At 43.6% G+C, this 9,083-nt stretch overlaps 1 protein-coding gene across 1 annotated transcript in view; it reads left to right on the top strand.

The window, feature by feature from the left end:
- Nucleotides 1-3,071: 3,071 nt before the first annotated feature.
- Nucleotides 3,072-9,083, top strand: part of APBB1IP (amyloid beta precursor protein binding family B member 1 interacting protein) — a 247,373-nt gene continuing 241,361 nt past the window's right edge. The window contains exon 1 of the mRNA XM_030199285.1: nt 3,072-3,177. The gene's annotated coding sequence lies outside the window, so the exon portion shown is untranslated. The remainder of the gene's footprint in view (nt 3,178-9,083) is intronic.

Raw genomic sequence — 9,083 nt, 5'->3', positions numbered from 1 at the left:
AGCCATCCCTAGTCCGACCCAAAATAAACCCAAAACACGCCCCCCCCCCCTTGTTATTTGGATGAGCTGCAGTGTAGGACATCCAAATTCTGCCGTTCCAAAATCACAATTTGGATGTTTTTGGCAGATGGACTTTTTTGCCATTTTGAGATGTCCATGTGCTTTGAAAATGAAGCCTAACATACTATAGCATGACTCTGCTTATTGTCAAATGTTCTTGAAATTTACAAGCCAGGTTATTAAGGTCGGAGGGGGCATTTCTTTTCTCCATTCCTAAACTGGCTAAGGTGCATCTTGAGGAGACATGAAAGAGTTCTTTTGCAGGACCAGTGGCATGGAACTAGAACCACTCTATTTGAGACACATGGCAGATACATAGTAACATAGTAACATAGTAGATGACGGCAGAAAAAGACCTGCACAGTCCATCCAGTCTGCCCAACAAGATAAACTCATATGTGCTACTTTTTGTATATACCTTACCTTGATTTGTACCTGTCCTTTTCTGGGCACAGACTGTATAAGTCTGCCCAGCACTATCCCCGCCTCCCAACCACCAGCCCGCGCCTCCCACCACCATCTCTGGCACAGACCGTATAGTCTGCCTAGCACTATCCCCGCCTTCCAACCCCCAGTCCCGCCTCCCATCACCAGCTCTGGCACAGACCGTATAAGTCTGCCTAGCACTATCCCCTCCTCCCAACCACCAGTCCCGCCTCCCACCTCCAGCTCTGGCACACACCATATAAGTCTGCCCAGCACCATCCCCGCCTCCCGTCACCGGCTCTGCCACCCAATCTCGTCTAAGCTCCTTAGGATCCATTCCTTCTGAACGGGATTCCTTTATGTTTATCCCACGCATGTTTGAATTCCGTTACCATTTTCATTTCCACCACCTCCCGCAGGAGGTCATTCCCAGCATCAACTACTCGCTCCGTGAAAAAATACTTCCTGACATTTTTCTTGAGTCTGCTGCCCCCCTTCAATCTCATTTCATGCCCTCTCGTTCTACCGCCTTCGCATCTCCAGAAAAGGTTCGCTTGCGGATTAATACCTTTCTAAAGGCTGTCCCGAGATCAGCTTACCTTCCACACGAAAATGATAAGCACTAATCACACTAAGATGAACCCTTACTGAGTTGGTTTTAAGACCAGACTCTGACAAGTGCAGAAGGTATTCAAGCAGGGCTTGTGTAGGACAAGAATGAGGATCTAGGGCCTTGCCGTCACACCAGACGGCGAACCTCCTCCATTTAAAGAAATAACTCTTCTTAGTGGAATCTTTCCTGGAAGCAAGCAAGACCCGGCAGACACCCTCCGACAGACCCAAAGAGGTGAAGTCTACGCCCTCAACATCCAGGCCGTGAGAGCCAGGGACTGGAGGTTGGGATGCCCAAGTTTCAGCAAAGTGAGAGGTACTGGAGGATACACATGTAGAAGACCCTTCCCCCAATGTAGGAGAAAGGCATCTGCTCTGTGATCTGAGCCTGGAACAGAACAGATACAACAATGTTTAAGACACATTTGAAAGGATATAATTTTCCCCATCTTTTGACACTTAATACAGTGGTTCTGTGACACTACATATGAGGATTGTGACCTGAGATGATTATCAGGGAAACAATCGAAAGAGAAGGGTGCCCATATTTCGACACAAATCGGGAGATGGGCATCCTTCTCTCAAGGTTGCCCAAATCGGCACAATCGAAAGCTGATTTTGGGTGTGCTCAACTGCTTTCCGTCATGGGGACGACCAAAGTTCATGAGGGCGTGTCGGCAGCATAGTGTAGGCAGGACTGGGGCGTGATGGGCATCCTCAGCCAATGATGGAAAAAAGAAGGGCGTCCCTGATGAACATTTGGCCAACTTTACTTGGTCCCTTTTTGTTCACGACAAGCCTCGAAAAGGTGCCCGAACTGACCAGATGACCACCGGAGGGAATCGGGGATGACCTCCCCTTACTCCGCCAGTGGTCACCAACCCCCTCCCACCCCCTCCCACCCCCCCACCCCCCCCCAAAAAATTTAAAAACATTTTTTGCCAGCCTCTCTGCCAGCCTCAAATGTCATACCCAGCTCCGTCACAGCAGTATGCAGGTCCCTGGAGCAGTTTTTAGTGGGTGCAGTGCACTTCAGACAGGCGGACCCAGGCCCATCCCCCCCACCTGTTACATTTGTGGTGGTAAATGTGAGCCCTCCAAAACCCACCCGAAACCTACTATACCCACATGTAGGTGCCTCCCTTCATCCCTAAGGGCTATGGTAGTGGTGTACAGTTGTGGGGAGTGGGTTTTGGGGGGGGGGGTTGGGGGGCTCATTACTGAAGGTAAGGGAGCTATGCACCTGGGAGCAATTTGTGAAGTCCATGGCAGTGCCCCCTAGGGTACCCGGTTGGTGTCCTGGCATGTGAGGCAGACCAGTGCACTACGAATGCTGGCTCCTCCCATGACCAAATGCCTTGGATTTGGTCATTTTTGAGATATGCATCCTCGGTTTCCATTATAAGCGAAAACCAAGGTCAACCATCTCTAAGGTCGACCTAAATGTTGAGATTTGGGCGTCCGCGACCGTATTATCGAAACGAAAGATGGACGCCCATCTTGTTTCGATAATACGGGATGCCCCGCCCATTCGTGGGGACTTCCTCAGAGATGGGCGTCCTTAGAGATGGTCGTCCCCGTTCGATTATGCCCCTCCAAGTAACATGAAGAGAATGTGTTGTAGATGGGAACAGGTGCATTATTGTATTGTATTTTATTTTGTCTGGGAGTGTTTTAGTTTGTTTTGTTTATTTTGTGTGTGTGTCATTGTGATCTGTCTTGGTTTAGAAAGAAAATTAATAAATAAACCACACAGAGGCAGCCCCTACATACAGAAAAATATGCAAAAGGTTGGAACACTGGCATTTATTGATTATAGGGCCCCTCTATGAAAATATTCACAGTGAGTCTCCTAATGCTTAAAAAAAAAGAGAGAGAGAGAGAGAGAAGCATTGCAGCACATTTGACTTGCTGATACCACTTCCTCAATGAGAGGAAGCAAAGCAATATTTCACTTAGGAGAGTATAGTGTAAGTTCACATACGTGTGAGCAAGAGAGACTGAACATTTTAAATCCTTTTGAAAATTAGTTTATTCATTTTTTTCCATGATAAGAGGCACCTAAGGAAAATCAGAAAGGTAAGAAGACTGTTTTCCTGTGGTTTTTCTGTAGCACACAGTACAACCCTTTAGTCAGACTGCAGTTACCAGGGGTCCCTTATTTGCACACTAGAAGAAGCAGCCCAGGGCAACAGCAAGGATTGTGAAGGAACCACTCCCTGCGGCTTAATCAGTATCAAGGGGGGGGGGGGGGAGGGAGAGAGAGAAGCAGCAAGATGTTAGTGGCCAAAGTAGCCTGCTTAACAAAATTATAGCTGATTGACTGTTTGTTAAAAGAGAGCTGTAGAAACCATTACCATTGCATTGCGAAAGAGTCAAAATAGTTTGCAATGTTCTCCATTTCATTTGAGAAGTTACATTTCAACGGGTCTGCAGCACTCCACTTCCTGTAAACGGAAGTTGGACTGAACTACAACTACATAAATGTTTCAGTAGAAAAACAAGACAGATGCCGGCAAAAAACATATTGGTGTACATGTACCAGTTTGATGTTTCTGTCTGCTGCTTTTAGCTGCAAAAAGGAAACGCCGCAAAAATGATCCAGACTGAGGTTCACACAACAAAATTGGCAAGCAATAACCAGAGCAATCTTTTAACCTTTGCAGACTGCATGGTGCTGGATTAGAAATGAGACTGAAACAGAACAGAAAACACCATGAGGTCAATTTTCAAAAGACACTTATATGTTGGGCATGGGACTGCATACAGAGAGGATAATCTATAAGGGGGTACCTAGATTTAGGCTCTAGAAAAGTGCCTATTTGAAGCTTATTCTATAATGAAAAGTAGGCTGAGAAGGTGTCTATAGTTAAGGCATGAACACTTCCACCAGCCATACAGCTGAGGTAAATGTTTCAGGGGGAAAAAAGTAACCCCCTAGAGTTTTTTGCCGTTTTCTCAGCAACCGTTTTGAATTTCAACGAGAAATTTTATGTACTTACTTAGTCATCATAAATACGCATTACTGTTAAACAACATTTAATTATCTGAAGCTATGTTGATGTTACAGATATTTTAGCATTACTACCTAGCGAATTTTGAGTGTTAAAAATGTTCAAGCTAAAACCTAGTAAAATAACACTCTTTCAAATGATACAGTTAACAATGTATCAAAATTTCACAGTCACTGTGAATGCTCTAAGTGTCCATGCTCTCTCTTTAGGATTTAAATTTAAGGGTTAAGCCTAAGTTTTGAGTAAAAGCAGGGCAAAACAAATGGGGGACAGCATTGGCCTTCAGTGATCGGTCCCTGTGGCAGGCTGCAATGCTTCCTCGAGTTTGATGATTGTTTGCGACTTTGGGTGGAGCTTGTGATAGACTTCCAACACTGCTTGCTTACTGCTTGCTAAATGGCACTAGGCATCCCGTGGTAGTTCTGGGATTAGCGTGCACCAATCCCATGCTAAAAATATAAGATATAAAATATTTTTTAGTGTGGGGGCGTGTATGGAGGCAGAGAGCAGTTGTGCCTGCACTAATTGGGTCGTACGGGTAAATTGCCACGTGCTGCCTGATAAGCATGGGGTTAGCGTGGGAGCCCTTACTTCCTAGTAAATAGGTGTCGGTAAGGGCTCACGTGCTAATGGCCACACACTAATTGGAAAATTAACACATAACCATTAAGGGGAAAATAGAAATTGCAGCCATTTTACTGCCACGTTAAAATTGGCCTCAGTGCGTGGGAACCCCATGCACTAAAAATAGTGCTGGCCACATTTTAGTGCTGCTTAGTAAAAGGGCCCCGTAGGGAATTATTCTCCCAATTAATTCACAATATATTAGCCATATTCTCCCAGATTCTAAATAGCGTGACCGAAATTGTGCATGCAAATCCGGTCATATTTTAGATTTGTGCAAGCAATTTACTTACTTAACAAGCCAATCAGCACTGATAAATGCCACTTAAACAATTGACACTAATTGGCATTAATTAAATTTACACCTCCTAGGCAATTTATGATGCACATAAATTCTAATTGCACTGCTAAAAAAAAGGGGAAATGGCCATGGGCGTGGAATGGGTGGGCCATAGGTGTTCTGAAAATCTATGCACAGGGTTATAGAATACACCTGCTCTATTTCTAACCTAGGTGTCGGTATTTACACCAAGTTTTCATGGCGTAAATGGATGAGCCCAGAGTTAGGCACAGGCATGGCCGCTAGGTATATTCTATAAATCCGCTAGGCATATTCTGTAAACGTGCCTAGATTTAAGGGTGGTTTACAGGATACGCCTAGATGGGGATATTTTCAGCACCCGATTTTTCAGGCACCATATGTAGAATCTAGTCCATTATACTTAAGCACTATTTTGGTTACATTCTCCAGTGGGATTTTTGGATTCTGGTTTGGGACTATGCTAATAGATGCTTAACATCCCTGTCTTTAGTCAGCACACAATTGAAGATTCTTTTGGGAAACATGTTTTACACCTCAGAAAATACATAAGTAGGACCATATGACTCCTTTAACTTGTTGGAGAAGATGTGAATTTGCGGGCAGTTGAATTCAAATGTGGTGGGACTATCCATTACTTTAAGATATTACTACAGTGCAGCTTTTGGTGGACTTCTCTTCTGTTAGGTTGTTATTGGTTTGGGTTTTTTTTTTTTTTGGGGGGGGGGGTTAGGCTTTGTTTTAAGGATTCAGTGGACTTACCGATGCATCTGCCCCTTATAAGATTACCTCTATTAGTTGCTAAGGACTGCATAGCTAAATATTGAAAATCTAGCAGTTTGCATCCAAAAGGCTCAGTTATAAAAGGCTGAAGACATTGCTGGAATAGAAAAGCTAATTTGGATATTACAAAAGAGGCCATTAAATTCCCCCCCCCCCCCCCCCCCCCATTTACTAAGCCACACTGTCATGCCGACACAGCCCATTCAAAGTGATTATTATGCAAAAGTCTAGCAGTTTACTTTCTGCATCTTCTCATGGAATTAAGAAATGATAAGATTTGAATTAGCCTCCTATATGGCTTGTGGGGAGGGAGGGTAACGGTGGAAATGTTGGGTTCAGGTATGCTGCAGTTTTGGTATTTTTTGTTAGATTGCTATGAATTGTTTGATCAGTATGTACGAAATCTCTCTCCATATACTGAAAAGATGATTCCAAACACAATGGTCCATGCATTGATAATATGTTAACTAGACTACTGTAATGCTCTATACATTATTCAAACTAAAATAGCTTACACCAACTCCAACTAATTCAGAATACTGCAGCATGACTGATAGAGAGCTGCAAATGGCACGCTTCCTGAAAACTTACACTGGCTACTTACAGGGTAGGGTTGCCAACTAGATCCTGATTCGCCCGACAGGGTTGATCCAGTCCTGGGCTTACCCCAATACATGCAGGGACTTGTAGCCTTGCTTTTCTTAGGGAATCCAATGGGGAAATCAGAACCTCAAGTTCCTGCATGCAATGGGGTAAAGCCAGAACTGGATCAACTCTGTCGGGTGCATCTGGATCTAGTTGGCAACCGTACTATAGGGCCAAGGTCTTCAGACAAAATGGGCCAGGCACCTAAAGAATAAGTTACCATATGCACACCGTTGAAGTCTCTAAAGGTTCTCAAGAAGCATCACTATCTGAACCCTTGTCAAAAGAAATTGCACAATAAGATACTCACCAGTGAGCCTTCTGAGGAGTACCCCCCACACTGTGGAACTCACTCCCAGGGGAGCTATGCTGGACTAGCTTGCTGCACACCCGGTAATTTAGACCAGTTCCTCATATCTTATTCAACTATACATATGATTTGCCTTCTGACCAGATTTCATTGGATCTGTCACAAGATCAGACAATCCTTGAGCTTCTGAGTGCTTCAGATGACATCTCACAAGCTTTCAATGACCTATTCGGTGCATATGGTCCATTAGGCTTCTCTCATAGTGACAGATATTGTCAAGGCTATAAAACTCAACAACTCTAACATATCCGATACCAGTGTCTTCTGACTTTTGAATTTCTTCCATGACAGAAACCACTGTGGTGATCCTTTCCTGATGGAAAAAGATTTTTGCCTGATTAGTGTCTAGCAGAGTTCCTATAAATTCCAAGTGAAGTAATGGCTCAAATAGGATTTGACTCCATAACCCAGATAGTTGTTTCCACTGATTCTTTGGCACCTTTTAGAGATGTGCTTTTGATCAGGTCATAAGAGCATAACAAACACTGCCATACTGGGACAGACCGAAGGTCCATCAAGCCTAGTATCCTCTTTCCAACAGTGGCCAATCCAGATCACAAGTGCCAGGCAAGATCCCAAAAGAGTACAACAGATTTTATGCTGCTTATCCTAGAAATAAGCAGTGGATTTTCCCAAGTCCATCTTAATAATGGCTTATGGACTTTTCTTACAGGGATTTATCCAAACCTTTTTAAACCCTGTTAAACTAACTGCTGTTACCACATTCTCTGGCAACAAATTCCAGAGTTTAAGTACATGTTGAGTGAAGAAATACTTTCTCCAATTTGTTCTAAATTTATAAGTTAATAGCTTCATTGCGTGCTCTCTAGTCCTAGTATTTTTGGAAAGAGTAAACAAGCAATTCACGTTTACCTGTTCCACTCCACTCAATATTTTATAGACCTCTATCATATCTCCCCCCAGCCATTTTTTCTCCAAGTTGAAGATCCATAGCCTCTTTAACCTTTCCTCAAATGGAAGTCGTTCCATCCTGTTTATCATTTTTATTGCCCTTCTCTGTACCTTTTCTATTTATGTTATATCTTTTTTGAGATGTGGTGACCTGAATTGCACACAGTATTTGAGGTGTGGTCGCACTAAAGAATGACACAAAGGCATTATACTATTCTCATTTTTGTTTTCCATTCCTTTCCTAATAATGCCTAACATTCGATATGCTTTTTTAGATGCCACCGCATACTGAGCAGAAGGTTTCAACATATCACCAAAGATGACACCTCATTAGTTATTCCCATCTCTAGATCACTTATAAATATGTTTAAAAAACAGTGGTCCCAGCACAGACCCCTGGGGAGCCCCACTATCTACACTTCTTTTTATTTGTACCCCGTGCTTTCCCACTCATGGCAGGCTCAATGTGGCTTAGGTACTGATTTGTCCCTGGGGCAGTGGAGGGTTAAGTGACTTACCCAGAGTCACAAGGAGCTGCCTGTGCCTGCAGTGGGAATCAAACCCAGTTCCCCAGGACCAAAATCCACCACTCTAACCACTAGGCCACTCCACTGAGAATACTGAATATTTAACCCTACTCTCTCTTTTCTATTTTTTAACCAGTTCTTAATTTACAATACGACACTACTTCCTAGAGGATGACAATGGGACAAAGTTTGTCCCTGTTCCCACCCTGTCCCATCCCTGTGGGCCCTGTCTCCGTCCCCACCCCATCCCCGCAGGTTCTGTCCTCATCCCCATCCCATCCCCGTGGGGTCTGTCCTCATCTTCAGAAGCCTTGAACACTTATATTTAAATCTTTTTATTAAAGTACAAAAAGGAACAATATGCTGTTCAACTGTTGTTTATAAATCACAAATAGAAAACAATAATAACAACGAGCAACTGTAACAACCCCCCTCACCACCACCTTCTACCCTTCCAACCCCAACAACAGCTGATTTCTACTATCCAGAGAATCCTAATCCACCATGTTAAAATGTCCAGGGTTACAAAATACAACCCGTTCTATATGCCATAGCAGGGGGAGAAATATGCCCTATGAAGCACTGTTATGATTGGTGGATGAATAATAAGTCATCCACAATCTCAGGATTCAGTCTAGCTCTCCGGATTTCCACAGTCCTTCCTGCAATAGAAGATGTGCTGATAACAGGAATGTGCAGGAGCCCCCATGCTTGTTTTTCAAAAAAATCAAAATATCGTCATCTGCATCACTCAAACATTAAAAGTACATGAACAGGCTTCAAAGTAGAAA

Source organism: Microcaecilia unicolor, chromosome 1 (assembly GCF_901765095.1).
Source record: "Microcaecilia unicolor chromosome 1, aMicUni1.1, whole genome shotgun sequence".
Taxonomy (NCBI): domain Eukaryota; kingdom Metazoa; phylum Chordata; class Amphibia; order Gymnophiona; family Siphonopidae; genus Microcaecilia; species Microcaecilia unicolor.
The sequence above is the reverse complement of the archived record's forward strand: the minus strand, read 5'-3'. Positions and strand labels throughout refer to the sequence as shown.